Genomic DNA, 17,310 nt, shown 5'->3' on the forward strand with positions numbered 1-17,310 from the left:
AGTTGCCTCACTCATTGCCCTTCATGTCTCAACTCTCTCTACCTCTTTTTACCACCTACTGTCTTCTGTCCTCTAGCGAGGGATTTGGAATATTGTTGGAACCCTTCGAATTTAGGTAGTATTTGAAAGTGTTGGGATTCTTTATCATAATTAAAAATAAAGTTTGTTATGGGTCAATTAATTTTTATTCATACGAAGTTGCACGACTCTGACTCACCAACTTCTAGGTCCAATCTAGAATGAATCTTAGGGGTCAGATGACCACTCATATCACTCTAACTCGTTCGAAGGCTCAGACAAAGTTCTCCTCAGAGCGCGTTTGCCATGCAGGCAACCAGACCCGGAAATATTTTGCCTCCTTAAATGCATACGAGTGCATCATTCGACAAGCTAATACCACTGCAGTAATTGAGTGAAACCCCACATGACACAACTGAAGGCCATCAACCATAAATTACAGTCCCTACCATCACCAAATAGCTGATCTACCCCTACTCCAGCTTAGCAATAAGATCGAGGTTGTTCCTCCTCCACTACCTAGAGTTTATTGTTTTCTATACATTTCAAGTCCATTTATTTTTTAAGTAATGTAGCTTAGCTTGTTGGCCTAGATTTTACTTTTGCAAACATTTGTAATTTGAACTTCCTCGTGAAATGATTACATTATATTTCTAGTTTTAATTTTTGTTTCTCTTTCATTTACTTTTTTGGCAAACCCATGCAAATTCACCCTAAATTCTAAGTCCTCGTTCACTTGAGGCACAAAAGAGAACTTAATCAAACCAGCTTTCTACTTGGTGCACAATCTTTTGGTTAAGAAGTCAGTTTTACGCGCAACTCCACATTCAAGCACAATCATTGTCTGTTGGCAACCTCCAACAGTGGCACGCCTATTCTCTCTTTCTTTCGAGCCATGCCGTGATACTGAGATCGAAAACAACACTCAGAACAAATATGTATTGAATCTAGTTCAGGCTCTATTCGAGTTTTGACACCAACAGCGACAAATGTTCAGTTGCGGTGCTTCCAATTATACTCATTTGATAATTTTAGAACCATTAATACATATATTGAAGCACTGTTGAGCCTCAACATGAATTTTTTTTTTTTTAATAATAAAAAAAACGTTGCCTTTAATGTTATATCAAATACATTAACAGTAAAGTTAAACTCAAAAGGAAAAAAACTAATAAAGTAGAGAAAAGCTGGACAACTAAAGCGAATAATTTGCACTAATAACTTCGAAGTCCACGTCACAAAATTTAAGCGCAATCATTGGTTAAGCTCATACAACTCTAAATCACGAAAATCCTAAGTTAATCCATAATTCTAAACCTTGAAGGCCACCACAAACTGATACAACGCTGCCATAGAACTCACAACAACTAGTCATTAGGAACATGTGCAACTGACGGATCTGTGGACTCGAAATCAGTCTATATTGTTTTAAAATTGACCAAAAAAGTGAACAATAGTAATAATTTGAAAATAGCGGCAAGGTCAAGGTCAAGGTCAAGGTCATTCAAAACGAAGGTAGGACAATGTTTACTGAAAAAGGGAAATAATGTTAAAATGATTTCGAAAGTGAAATTAGCATGAAGAGCGTTATAACAGTGACAAAGCACTAGTTAAGATAAAGTCAACACAAGAAATTAATTTCACCACGAACAGATAAAAAAATATATAGAGACGAATGAGGTTAGAATAGGAAGCAAATGCTTTACGTTCTCCACTAGCGCCTAGTATTTTCTCTTTTTATCTCAAAAGAGGGATAATATCATCTTTGATCTCTGCCTTTAGAGTAGACGGATTTGAAAATCCGGACCATTGAATTTAAATTTTAAGCTTCATTAGCCTATTTCATTAGTCCACGTCGCACACAATATAGATCCTGATGGAATCCAAATCCCTCTTTTTCCTTATTCTTTTATCTCTAACAATATTTTCAATTTAATAATGTTTGGCGTGCGTCTTAATAAAAATTTCTTAAAAAAAAAAAAAAAAAAAAAAAAAAACACTGATGATTACCAACATAATTGCTGAATAATAAATACTGCCGTTAAGCCGTTAAGCTTTGAAGACCACCCATCAAAGATATTTAAGGGCTAAAATAAAGTCAACATTTGATCCACTGTTCAGTTCATCCTCCATTACGCAAACAATGAATTAAGGAACACACTAGGTGTTGTTAATATGTATAACGATAAAAAAAAAAATAAAAAAAAAAATTACACCCTATTCATCCATATTTTTTAATATTTTTCACTAATTATTTTTTGCGGCATTGGAGAACCAGTTGCAATCGGAGGAGCTCCAGGGATCAAGAGGATCGGCAGCAGCTGCGGAGGACTAGTGCGTGAGGGGATTGGCAGCAGTTGCAATCGGAGGAGCTTCGGGGATCAAGATGATAGGCAACATCCCCAATTGGAGTAGCTCCGGCAGTCGGAGAACCAGTACACACTAGTGGGTGAGGGGATCGAGGAGGAGAGTTGGGTGGGTTTGTGGGTCATTGGGTTTGTTTGGTGGTTGTGGGCCACGGGGTCGGTGAGTGGTGGCAGAAAGCTTCGCTATTGTTTTTGAAGAGGAGAGTTTGGTGCGTCTGCTTAAATGGAAAGCTCAGACATTCAACACGATGGAAACCAGAGCTAGGGGGAAGGAGAAATGGAGAGTAAGATGGCCATTTTTGAAAAATTCATTTCATTGGCATTGTTCACCCGTGTTTTGGAAAGAAAAAAAAAAAAAAGAGTTTTCAAAGCTGCTATTTTTTGCTTCTACTTTTTGGCTTCAAATGACCCCCAATTTTTAAAAAGTTGGGGTGTTTACCAAACACAGAAATACCCTTACTTTTTCTCACACCTACTTTAAAAAAAAAATTTAAGCAGTACTAAATCAATAATAAGAAATGTTTGTTTCTCGAATGATTTATGTGGAGCAAAAAATAATCAATAAAATTATGTAGGTGACATGTGAACTTTTAGATTAAAATGACAAAATTACCCTCCAGCAACGGCGAAGCTAGTAACAGGGCTAGGGTGGGCTCTAGCATAGGGAGAGTTTTAGTTGTTTAAGGTTAGAAATACTGATAATTTAGATTATTTTATTAATTTTAATTGGTATAGCCCACCTAATAAGTAAAAGTTCTGAACAATAGGACTACTTTTAGAAAAAGTAAGAGTTAATAAATATTAAATAAATTTTTTACTAATCAATATCAAAATTTATTATTATTATATTTCAAATCGTACACACACACTGGCAGTCACGTCCCATTAAGTCTTTTTGTTTGATTAGTTTCTAGGGAGTAGTATAGTGATTAGTTTAGGAGTAGAGTAGTCATCTCATCCGGTTTTAAAAATTAAAGTTAATATTTTATTAATTTAGGTTTCCTAGGAGTAGACTTGTTTATTATTTTATTTCGACTTTTGGGGTACAACACAGTGACCCTCTTTTACTTTCTGACTTTCAGAAAAGCCTTTGTCCCGTCTCAACCTCTCGTCTCTGGACTGCAGTTCACAGAAACCAAGCATACAATAGAAGTGAGAAAACTTGTTTATTTTTCTTATCAATAGGTAAGTTTTTAACCGCTTTATTCTTATGTCTTGATGATTTTATTTGTTTATTGCTTTAATTTTAAGAATTCATAATTTAAAAATTCAATTTCAAGTTTAATATGTTTTTTTTGATAGTCTAATAGATTTCTTAGAAATATAATTTATTATATAAACTTGCATTATTGTTGTTCAATTTGTTAGGTTAATGTTCAATGAAGTGGTTAAGAACTATTGATTCATTTTTGTCATTGTGTAACTTTACGCAAGTAACAAAAAAAATTTAACCATTTGATCTCCTAGTAATAATTTTAGTTTAGCCCACCCACCAAATAATTTCTGGCTTCACTATTGCCCTCGAGGCACACCAGGATTCCCACGTGCATGCAACGGACAATAACGACTTAATCAAGGAAGAGTCAAAGGTGATCAAAATGGTATTTATTCAAATTCATCTCATCACTCCTCATCAAATCCTTATTTAAAAGGTAACTCCCAAAACTTCCTATCTAATTTGGGATTAATTACCATGTTAATTGCAAGATATTATTTCACATAATATCTTGCAATTATTCTCCAATTACACCAAATATGGCCGGCCACTCCCCTATAAATAGCCCTATTATTCCACGAAAAAGAAAGGTCATTGGTTACCCACAAACTCCTAAACACATTCTTTTTCAGAATTCTAACTTTGGCATCAGAGATTCTTCGGCCAAAGCCCCCCATTCATTGTGGGCGCGTGAGACTTTTGACCTTAATATTAGGTTTTATTATTTTGCAGATGCATTTTCGTCAAAGGATAAGATAGCGGAAATTTGCATCCACAATGAATTTTTCAGTACCTATAATAAGTAATCAATTGATTAGACTATTGGATTTGAAAACAATTTGAGTGAGCAAGTTTTATTTTTCTCGCACGCGTGAAATTAATGGTCATATACTATTTCTTAAATTTGGTTTTGAAAAACGCTTAAATATTACATTGTTTGAAAATGCCTTACAGTCGTTGACTTACTGATTCGAACATCATATCAAAACTGGATTCTGTTTTTATAGCTGATCTTTATATATCTGATCAACAAGTCCTGGCTTCCACGTATCAAATAATCCATGAAACAATGGCGGAAGTCATAGGGAGGCGACATGAGAGTGAATTACACAAACAAGTCAAACAATACTATTTCTTTTACTGGAGGATGTGATTAGGTCTCAGTGCTCCAACAAACACTCCATTCACTTTGCAGAAGAAAAAAAGGAGGACTAAGAAGGCTGCATGTTTCACGCCAAATTGGAGATATGAAGGAACTGCACAAAGTCAACAAAATAAATGATTTATGATATTTTAGGAGCATTATACTCAAAAAAGTAAACGTGATAGTAAACATGATGTAATATATGCTCTAATATGAAGATGTAACTCATAATTAGGCTTAACAATATGTTTTTAATCAAACAAACATTAATTAGGATTTGATCACTACTGTTAAGAAAAGTTACTACACATGTGTAATTCCACATTAGCTTTTTGAGGAGCAATATCTCTATTAGACCATGTTCACAAACACGAATGTCATGACAATTCAATAAGAAAGTTATTTCCGCACACTTCTTTTCTTTCCTTGCACATAATGTTTAGTAAATTTCGTGCTCATTTGATGTCGTGGATTTGCTGAATTCGGCCAAATACCAGCATGTGTGGTGTGTGTCGACATATGAAGGTGCGTTGTGGACTAATCCCACCAGCTTCGTGTATGTAAAGCATACCTACAGGCTATAGCCGGCACACATGGACCGAGTACATGCATGCATGTTGTTTTGTCTATATATGGTGTACCCATATAAATAGCTAGATAGATTCACAACTGGATTTATGTTCCTGATGAAATGGAAATTGTTACTTACGGGGAAGAATAGCAGGGCGAGATCTTAATCTGTAGTGTCCTGTTTAGGCAGCGTTCGTACATGTGATTACATGTGTTTGTGTAGCTATCTACTCTACGTACGTACCCAAATTTATATGTTGCATGAAGGAAAAATCTAAAGGAGAAGGTGTTTGTGCTTTGATCTCGTCGATTATTGGTGACAGATTGATATAGGTATGCGTTTAACACTTAAATTGATACAATATAAAATATGATCTTATTTGGCCACTTAGTAATACTATCTAGTAGTATTCCTTTTTATTTGCAAGTAAGAAATCTTAGGTTCGATTTCACAAAAGGCGAATTTGAACCACATTATAGTTAGCCTATTGTGAGGGTGAGACCACTCCCCCACCCCCTAATGTAGATAATATCGTTTGTTAAAAAAAATGATCCTAGTCGGAGTAGTTTGCTTCACGGTAGGGATTTGCTTGTTCAAGGAGCTCGTTGGCAAATTGGTGACGGGAAGTTGGTTAATATTTGGAATGATAAGCGGCTGACGGAAAATGATCCTCGTCGGATCCTTTTCCTAAGGATTTTACCTGTGATCTCACCTGTTCATCATATCATATATCGTGCGGTCAATTTTCATTAGGTACTATTCATATTTAATTTTAAATTTTAAATTTTGAAATGATTTCTGACCGCATAATGTACGATGAACGGGTGAGATCATGGGATCCCTAGGAAAAGGATCTCGCGCCAGATCCTTTTCCGTGGCTAACAACATTAATATAATAAATATATAATATTAATGCGCATATGAATTATTGTTTTAATGTAACCATTTTAATATTGAAATTAGTGGGCAGCACATCGTACGAACAACCGTGTTGAGAAAACCTCACTTATTCTCAGTCTTTAATTGTATAAGCTTTTAAGCTTGATTTTAGAGTTTTAGTCTCAGATTTTTAACAGGCTTAAAATTAAAATTCAAACGATTAATCATATAACGTTAAAGACCTAAAATCTAATCTTTAAATGATGATTCTATTAATAATGTCAATATCAAAGCTCAAGCAAATAGGGTAGACACTGAATTCTTTGAATTCTTTGACGTGTCGGTTCTTTCAATGAAATTCGCGTAGTACATATATGCATATAAATGGATAAAAGTTACATGAATAGACAAAAATTGCTTAACGTTGCTTTAAGTATTATTTTGGGACAAAAATAGTTATGCGTCAAGCTTTACTTGTTGTCCAACCATTTTTGTCCCGTTGAATTAGTGGTTGTACATCAAATGAATAATGAGGTCAAAAGTAAAGCCACCCGTAGAGTCCTGTGGGCATACGTTACGTGCTTCTTGTTTCAAAGTGAAAAGCACAATTTCAGTATCAAAGAAAGAAAAAAAAGAAAAAAAAGAAGAAAAAAAAAAAGTGAAAAGCACAATTTTTATATTAAATTCCCATAACATCGGTCAATTACTGGCTCATTCTTTCTTGGAGTATCCATTTGCTTATATTAAATTATGCAGATTACAATCTGATCACACTGGATTTGCTTATATGTATATGAGTAATGTTAGGGAGACTACAAGTGTAGGCTAAATTTTATAAATTAAATGATATAGAAGTTGATGATTAAAGTATTATTCAAGCATTGATTACGTGTATGTTTCTTATTGATGACTCATCATTTAGTTTACAAATTTAGTCTACCTAGCATTACCTATATATATATATATATATATATATATATATATATATAGGGAATTGTTAATAGCACTAAAAAAATCTCATTTTACACTCTTCACAAGTGTATTTTTCTTTCTAATTATAGAAAGTTTGGAGTGCCAAATGAGATTTTTGGAGTGCTAATTATTGACTAGCATAAGAAGGGTAGTATGGTCAAGGTCAAAATGTGTAAAAATGATATAAAAGACAGTTAGTTAGTTAGAGTTGGGAGGTTTTGAAACTTAGGAGATAAGATAACACTTGGGTATATAAGTGTAAAGATCTTGTAAGCAAGTAATCAATTGGTAATACACAAAAATATTACATATCTCTATCTCTCTTCTCTATCATTCTTTCTCTCATTCTTTCTCTCTATATTTCTGGATATTTTCTGGTTTTCTTGATGAACACTGTTATCATGGTATTAATCGCTCGGACGATTCTTGGTGCCATTTCTTCCGCTGGAGATTAGAGAAATGCGAGTGAAGGTTAATGATGGCTGCAAGGTCATATCGTTTTCTGTCGAAAAGGGTTAAGGGGTTCATTCATATCAGGTTCTTGGTTTCTGTTTTCGCTTTGCACACCATCTGTTTGTGATATGTTCTAGGTGAAGAGTGTGTGTTCTTTTTCTATGAATTTGAAGGCCGATAGCCATTGTTAGCAAGTTCAAAGGCCGATAGCCATTAGTTGAGTTCGTAAGAGGCCGATAGCCATTGTTTGATTGTGAAACGTGTTTTTTGTCGAAGAAAGAAAAAAAGGCCGATAGCCATTAGCAAAGAAGGGTAGCATATTTAGGGTTCAAGAACATATTTTGTTTCGTTGTTTGGTATTAAAATGGCGGCGTCTAATGTCAAGATTGAAGGGTTACTTGGGATGCTTACGGTAAAGCTTCAGGATGACAATTTTGTTAAATGGAGTTTCCACTTTCAGTCTGCTCTTAGGGGATATGATCTTTTTTATCATTTCACGGGTGAAGATCCATGTCCTCCGAGATTTGTTATTGATACAAAGTCAGGGGTTACTACTGAAGTTACTGTGGCATATAAAGATTGGGTGAAGAAGAATCTAGCCTTACTCAGTCTTCTCATTGCTACACTATCTGATGATGTTATGGAACACATTATTGGTAGTAAGACTGCGTGTGAGGCCTGGACTTGTTTACAAGAAAGATTTGCGTCTGTCTCTATGGTTAGAATCAATCAACTGAAAAGTGAGTTCCACACTATCCAAAAAGGTGGGGAATCTGTGGATAGGTTTCTTTTAAGGGTTAAAGCCATTAAGGATCAACTAGTGTCTGCTGGAGAAATCATCACTGAGAATGATTTTCTTATAGTTGTGCTATCTGGCTTACCTCCTGAGTTTGAAATGATAAAGACTGTGATATTGGCTCGGGATTCTCCTATATCATATAAAGTTTTGAGGGCTCAACTTCTTGGTGCAGATGCTAATATTGAATCACGAATGAAGTCTTTGAGTACATCTATGACAACAATGTATGTTCATGGAGATGGATATGGCTCCAGTGCTTTTTAGAATAATCATAACGGTTTCGAAGTTGGGGAAAGTTCCAACTCTCACAGATTTCAAGGGGAGTATGATGGTGAACACTCCAATGCGTTTCATGGTGGTTCTGGCTTTGTGGGGAATGGTGACAGATTTGTCCAGAAGAGCAATTTTTCAGGGGGCAATAGGAGGTATAATGGCAATCATAACAATGGTAATTTTGATCATAGAAGTACTAATGGTTCAAGAAACTTCTCTGGTAATGGAAATCCATCTGGTCACAGAGGTAACGCTGGCAGTTTTAATGGCAATTTTTTTGGCAATGGTAAAAGTATTCAGTCACAGAATGGTAGTAGTTTCTCCAGTAATGGTTTTCAAAAGAGTAATACCTGGAATGGCAATACATCTTACATATCTGGTGTTTCACCTGAGTGTCAAATATGTTCTAGGAGGGGACATACAGCAGCTAATTGCTATCACAGAGCTGCCACTGGAAATTCAGGGTTCCTTGCTTGTCAAATTTGTGGGAAAAGATGACATATTGCACTGGAGTGTTATCATCGCAATAATTTTGCTTATCAGGGTACTCCACCACCTTCTTCCTTGGCTGCAATGACTGTACAGGCTCATATTGGACATAATACACCACATAATAATGGACATGGGTTATCCAATGGGGATACTTGGATTCTAGACACCGGAGCTACACATCACATGACTTCCAATGTTCATGCCCTCTCTCAAGTCAATTCTTACAATGGAGATGAGAAGATAACAATTGGAAATGGAGAAGGTTTGGCAGTCAAGAACATTGGTTCTTCTACAATTACAACTCCAAATAATGCTTTAATTCTGCATAATGTGTTGCATGTGCCTCAAATTACTGCCAATCTTCTTTCTGTTAAGATGTTATGCAAAGATAATGGATGTTGGTTTATTTGTGATGATGTGGATTTCTTTATACAGGACAAAGCAACAAGGGTGATTTTGTACCACGGAATGAGTGATGATGGGGAACTTTTCAAGATTCCAGTAATTGTTTTTGGCAACTCATTTGCTACAAGGTTGAGTCGATGTGCTGCATTCTTAGGACAGAAAGTAAGGACTGCAATTTGGCATCAACGGCAAGGCCATCTATCAGGGGATATTTTAGCCAGAATGTTGAAGACTGCTGACATTAGTACTAGTAAAGATACTTGTCCAACTTTGTGTTCTTCTTGTGTACAAGGGAAAATGTGTAGACAAGTATTTCCAGTAAGACAAAATAAAGCTAAGTGTTTGTTTGAGAAAGTTCACTCCAATGTATGGGGACTAGCTCCAATCCAATCTATAGAAGGATATAAGTACTACATTACTTTTGTAGATGAATTTTCCAGATTCATGTGGATTTTTCCTATGATCAATAAATCAGAAGCTTGTTCAATTTTTGTGAAGTTCACAGCTTTTGTGCTTAATCAGTTTCATGCTTCAATCAAATGTTTTCAGTCTGATGGGGGATGTGAATATATGAGTAAACCATTTAAGGAGTTTCTAGCAAGTAAGGGTATTTCCCACATGATTTCCTGTCCTTATACTCCTCAACATAATGGTATTGTTGAAAGGAGACATCGTCATGTAGTAGAAAGTGCCATTACTTTAATGGCAGAAGCAAGTTTGCCTCAAATGTTCTGGTATTATGCATGTGCTCATGCAATTCTCTTAATTAACAGAATGTCATCTCAAGTCTTAGAGTTTCAGTCTCCTTATCAAATTTTGTTTGGACAAACACCAGATATTCATAACTTTAGAGTGTTTGGCACTGCCATTTATCCTTTACTGCGCCCATATACCAGTAATAAGTTTCAACCTAGATCTTCACTATGTGTTTTTCTTGGTTATGCTTTGGGATACAAAGGAGCAATCTGTTATGATATGAACACTGGTAAATTGATCTTGTCCAGGCATGTCATATCCAATAAGGAAGTGTTTCCCTATAAAAAAAAAAGTCCTATCTCGAGGGTGTATTCGTTCTGAACAATTTAAGCACATATCAGGAGATGTGGTTGTAGTTCAAATGGTTATTCTTGCAGTTCATAGTACAATATCTGTCTCAAGTGCAGCTTCAATGTTAGATCTAGTCTCTCAGCAGCAAGTGTCAAGTGTGCAATCCAGTTCTGAAATGGAAGCATCTCATGAATCTGCTAATCGTTCCAACTACTCACAACCATCATCTTCCCATCATCACTCCAATGCAGAAGTCAATGCATCACCCTTGTTGCCTGTCCATCATAGTTCCCAACTGGAGGTATTGATTCCTATCTCTTCTCAATTCAGTGAAAATTTTGAAAATCATTCCATGTCCCCATATGCAGTGTCTATTCATCTCATGGTTACACGATTGAAAAGTGGGACTATACAACGGCAAGATTATGCTGCCTATTTGACATCTTTTCTAGAATTACAGTCTTTACATGTTACAGAAGATGAAGTGTTCTCTGGTGGTTATTCATTTGTGACAGAGATCACTGATACTAAAGAACCTTCTAATTTTCGAAAAGCTGCAAGTCTCCCACATTGGCAGCAAGCTATGCAGGAAGAATATGACTCTCTCAAGGCTCAGGGGACCTGGCAGCTAGTTCCATATCCTAGTAATAGATCTGTGGTTGGTAGTAAGTGGGTTTACAAGGTCAAAAAGAAGTCTGATGGTAGTGTATCGAGATACAAAGCTCGATTGGTGGCTCAAGGGTTTTCACATGAGCATGGAATTGATTATTCTGAGACATTTAGTCCTGTTGTTCGACATACAACAGTGAGAATCATTATTGCTATAGTTACGATGAATCACTGGGAGTTGAAACAATTGGACATTAAAAATGCATTCTTGCATGGGGATTTACAAGAAAAGGTTTATATGCACCAACCTCAAGGTTTTTTTGATCCCACATGTCCCACTTATGTCTGTAAACTAGTTAAATTCCTGTATGGCCTTAAACAGGCACCAAGGACCTGGAATTCGAAGTTTACCACTTATCTGTGTGCTATGGGGTTTCATGCTTCATTGTCTGACACAAGTTTATTTATAAAGAACACTGGTGCTGATATCATCATCCTCCTTCTCTATGTGGATGATATAATTTTGACAGGTTTTAATTCTGTCCAAATTCAACAGGTCATTCATGAATTATCAGAGGTGTTTGAATTAAAAGATTTGGGCAGACTCAGCTATTTCTTGGGCCTACAGATTTCATATCCTTCAAATGGGGATATATTTGTCAACCAGTCGAAATATATCAAAGATTTGCTTCATAAAGCTGGAATGGATTCCTGTAAACCATCCACAACACCATGTAAGCCACACAACTCATTGCTTCTCATTGAAGGAATGTCATTGCCTGATCCTACATTTTACAGGAGCATTGTAGGTTCTCTCCAATACCTGACATTTACTAGGCCGGATATTGCTTTTGCGGTTAATTCAGTGTGCCAATTTATGAAAGCACCAACTGATGTTCATTTTGGAGCTGTGAAGAAAATCTTGAGGTATCTTAAGGGTACAATATAATATGGTATTGTATATTCTGCAGCTACAACACCGAGTCTCGAGGCTTTTTCAGACTCTGATTGGGCTGCCGATTTGAACACTCGGAGGTCTGTGACTGGCTATCTTGTTTTTCTTGGCAATAATCCAATTTCATGGCAGTCCAAGAAACAAGGTTCTGTCTCTCGAAGCTCTACTGAACCAGAATACAAAGCCTTGGCTCACACTGCAGCTGATCTAGCATGGATAAGGGCAGTCTTGAAGGATTTGGATGTGTTTCTGCCCACATCACCTGTTATACACTGTGATAATTTGTCTGCGATTGCATTAAGTGCAAATCCAGTGTTTCACTCTCGAATCAAGCACTTGGATACGGATTATCATTTTGTTCGAGAGAAGGTGCAACAAGGTGATTTAATAGTCTCCTATATTCCCACTGAAGATCAATCTGCCGATATTCTCACAAAGGGGTTACATGGGCCATTATTTGTCAAACATTGTTACAATCTTAAACTTGGTTCCCTAAGTTAAGATTACGGGGGGATATTGACTAGCATAAGAAGGGTAGTATGGTCAAGGTCAAAATGTGTAAAAATGATATAAAAGACAGTTAGTTAGTTAGAGTTAGGAGGTTTTGAAACTTAGGAGATAAGATAACACTTGGGTATATAAGTGTAAAGATCTTGTAAGCAAGTAATCAATTGGTAATACACGAAAATATTACATCTCTCTATCTCTCTTCTCTATCATTCTTTCTCTCATTATTTCTCTCTATATTTCTGGATATTTTCTGGTTTTCTTGATGAACACTGTTATCACTAATAACAATTCCCTATGTGTGTATGTGTGAGAGAAGAGTATCAATTAGACAACACCCACATGTAAAGAAAGTTGAGGTTCTACCATAAAATCAGTAAGCAATATTGGAATAGCCCAACTTACTTATAAGTTCATGCAACATTCCACCTCCATTAATGTGAGACATTCTCAACAAGTCTCATCATGTTGTAGCGGATTTTCAAGTCAAACATGTAAACAACACAAAGAGATGATGTTAAGTACGTGTGGCCATTGGGCTTCACACATGGGACAACATGCTCTGATACCATAAAGAAAGTTGAGGTTTCACTATAAAATCAATTGGTAGCGTGAGAAGTAATCCAACTTACTTATAAATCTATGCAAGATCTCTTCTTCATCAATATGAGGCATTCTCAACAACATGTTTATGCTTATACTTTCTTTTGTCACATTTTACAAAGGTGAAAAAAAAAAGGAGAATAAAGATGAATAGAAACTAAAAGCGATAGATTTCTATTGCCACACAACCTTTTTGTCCCTTCTTTTGTATGATACGTTGGAGCGTCTCCTTCTTGTTGCAAGTATGACAAATGCAGTTCAATTCACCATTTTCTTTTTCCTTATTTCAAGAAAATACGAATATACACACATTTATACCCAACTTTAAATTTTGGTGTTTTTCTATGATGAACCATGACAAAAATCACGATGCATACTTGTGACGGAGACCTCAGACCATTTCAAGTTTGACATTTTTTTTTTCTGCAAATGATGTCCTTTCGCCTGTGAAGGCCATTTCTATTAAACCCAACTTCTCCACTACTATGAAATGAAATCTTCGTTATAATCAATTGGGATTTGTGAAAACTGTATCAATTATTTTCTTAAACCTCGAATCCTAAAAGGTCCCACCAGGAGATGTTTGATGTCTATATGGGGCAAAAAGAAACCAATTCTTTTAGTGGATAATGAAAGGAACTGAAGCATGTTGCCGACGAAATATATGGCACTCACTTTCTACTTGTAGTTGAACCCAATCAAGTTTTCCATGGACTTGTGTTTTTGCTTCAAACTATTAAACTAGTTGGCTGCTGCTTATATATGCATGCACAGTGTTATCAAATTACCCACCACCGATGCTAGTTGCCTTTAATCACTTGACCTTTATTGCCAACTCCTTCAGACCTAATGGGATTTTATTTCTTTTGGTGGTGCTTTAAAATGTGTAAACCACATATTAGAATCGTGACACGCTTCTAATGTGTTAACCCCTTTGAAAATTTTAATTAATTTCAACCTTTTATTAAATTATTGACAATAGTCTGCCCCACATCTACTCAATGATCACTAAAGTGTCAAATTATAATGCTTCATCGTTTTTAAATTTCATTGAATCAAAGACCTTTTTATAACCATTTCGTTTTTAATTAATAATTTTTAGTACCTTGCCAAAGATAGAGAAAATAGGTGATGAATAATACTGAAGGTGATGGTGGGACTGGGAGAAGGAGAGGAATGAATTTGAAGAATTCAAAAACTTAAAAAGTAAAATGGTTATAAATTCTCACCCGGGTTTGAGGCTCCCCACCTATCCCCCTCCCCCTCTCACTCCCACCCCCACTAATATACATTATGCATCCCTCTCCCCCAATATAAATTAATTATGCATCCTTTCTATCGTCTTTCTTCCAACTTACACACACACACACACACACACACACGGCATACATAGCTTTAAGATGCTATGAACACAAAAATTAAAAACAGAAGGGAAAATAAAAGGGAAGTTAAAAACAGAACCAGGCTCTTGCTCTAGGATATTAAATTTGCATGGTGTAGATAGTTACAAAGATAAATTATAGAGCTTATTATTTAGATACTACATAGTCGTTTGATTGCTAAATGATACGCCACAGCATATAATTTGGGTACAACGAGCAAGCATTGGCCTGTTGTAGCTATTGCTATGTAATTATTCTCGATCATGGTGCACATCTCATTTTGTAAAGGAAATGCTCATGAATCAATAGAATATGTCTCTTCTCTTGTGATGCTTGGCTTATTCATCAGTCATTTTGTAAAGTGGAAGGCATTGTTCAATTTATTGTTGTCCATTAAAAATCTATCCCAAGTACGTAATTAAGTACACCAAATATATATTCTACAGTACTAATGATGAACTGTTAAAATCTTGGTCCACCTTCTCCCTATCTCTCTATCAAGAAAACAAACACACGATGTTCTACACGTTCGTTATCAAATATTCGTTGCATATCATTCAATATCATCATCTTAGTGAGCTGACAGCAATGGTGATATCAGTCAGCAATTAATTAGACCCTACATAGTACAGATGGTGACTGTTAGGGCAACCCTTTGGTCATTCTACCCAGCTATTCCCATGACATGCAAAACCCTAGCACCTGAAGGTTTTTTATTTTTTATTTTTTATTTTTTTGGGTTGGGGGAGGGGGGGGGGGGGGTTGTGGTGGTGGTGAGTGTCATTCTGCACTAGTACCTGAGTTATAGTCCCTGTCAAGTCGTTCATCTGGAAAATCCTAATGACATCTAAATCCCCTAGCTATGAGGAAAAACTTTCATGTAACGAAAATGTTAATGTGACGATATTTCAATTCAATTACATATTATTATATGAAAAAGTTAAAACATATGTGAAATGTAATTCAATCACATATTATTTCATGTAACGAAAATGGTTGTTATGATGATAATTTAATTCGATTCGGTGATCCCCAAATACCACTAGTAAAAAAAAACTCTTGCGCAACGAAACACACATCGTCGTCTAAAGTCACTTGGCACAACAAAACTCTTGCGCGACGAAAAACATATTGTGGCGCAAAGTCACTTTGTGCTACAAAAATTTGCACGACGAAACAACATCACACATCGTTGCACAAAGTACGAAACTTTAAACTTCGTCGTGCAAAGTCTTTACAAAAATAAAAATAAAAATTATTTTTTAAAATCTTTGCGCAACGTAATTCAAATATTTCGTCGCCTAAACAAATTTATTTTCGTTTTTTATTTTGTATGTATAACACTTAAGAAATTGAACGGTATATATATTTATTCAGTAGCTTTAAATTTATTATTGTAGTTCGAATCGGGTGTTTGTTAGAAAAATATATTATTGTAGTTCGGATCGGATTTTTGTTAGAAAAATATATTTTATATTGACGATCGAATTAGTTCATTATATTCATATAAGGTCAAGGAGTGTAGCTGTAAAAAATCATCAAAATTGGAGTTGAAATAACCGTTAAACATGAATTTTTGTTTATATCCGTCGAAAAATCTTGTCCCATTCCTTGATCTCTGAATGTTTATTTTTTGCGATTTTTGGCGTATATGATCTCGAAGTATATACAAACAAGTTTGACAATTGGATCTTTGAAACTAGTTTTGTAGAATGCGTATCCCATCAAAACTATAGATTCACTAACACTTAAGAGTTTATTTATACTTTCATTAAGTATAACATAAGATTTTGTGGTATTCACTAATGTAAATATTTTAAATTGAAGATTGAATTCAGTCATTGTATTCATTATGGTCAAGGAGTGTAGCTGTAAAAAATCATCAAAATCGGAGTTAAAATAACCGTTAAATCGTGATTTTTTGTTTATAACTGTCTAAAACTTTTGTCTCGTTACTTGATCTCTAAATGTTTGTTTTTTTAGATTTTTGGCGTTTGCGATCTCGAAGTATATACAAACAACTTGGATGGTTGAATCATTGAAACTAGTTTCGTAGAATGCGTATCCCATCAAAACAATAGATTCACTAACACTTAAAGTTTATTTATACTTTCATTAAGTACAATATAAGATTTTGTGGTATCCATTAGTGTAAATATTTTAAATTGAAGATCGAATTCATTCATTCATTGTATTCATATAGGGTTAAGGAGTGTAGTTGTAAAAAAATCATCAAAATCGAAGTTAAAATAACCGTTAAAGTGTGATATTTCGTTTATTCATATAAGTGTAGTTGTATACATGCGTCGTACAAACCAATTTTTATTTTATTTTATTTTATATTATAAATTTTAAAATATAGTTGTTTTCATAAGTTTTTATTATTTTTAAAAAAATTTGCTCAACGAATATCAATATTTCATCACCTAACCGTTATTTACTTATTTTTTATTTATTTTTATATTTGATATTGTTAAACTAATTTTTTTTTAATTATTTTCTTTGCGCGACGAATATACATTTGGTCGTGTAAACCTTATTTATTTTAATTTATTTATATTTTAAATTGTAAAATAATTTTTTTTTATTATTTATAAAAATTATTTTTATAAATTTTGT

The sequence above is a fragment of the Pyrus communis genome, chromosome 1 (assembly GCF_041283825.1).
Source record: "Pyrus communis isolate YQ-2024b chromosome 1, ASM4128382v1, whole genome shotgun sequence".
Taxonomy (NCBI): domain Eukaryota; kingdom Viridiplantae; phylum Streptophyta; class Magnoliopsida; order Rosales; family Rosaceae; genus Pyrus; species Pyrus communis.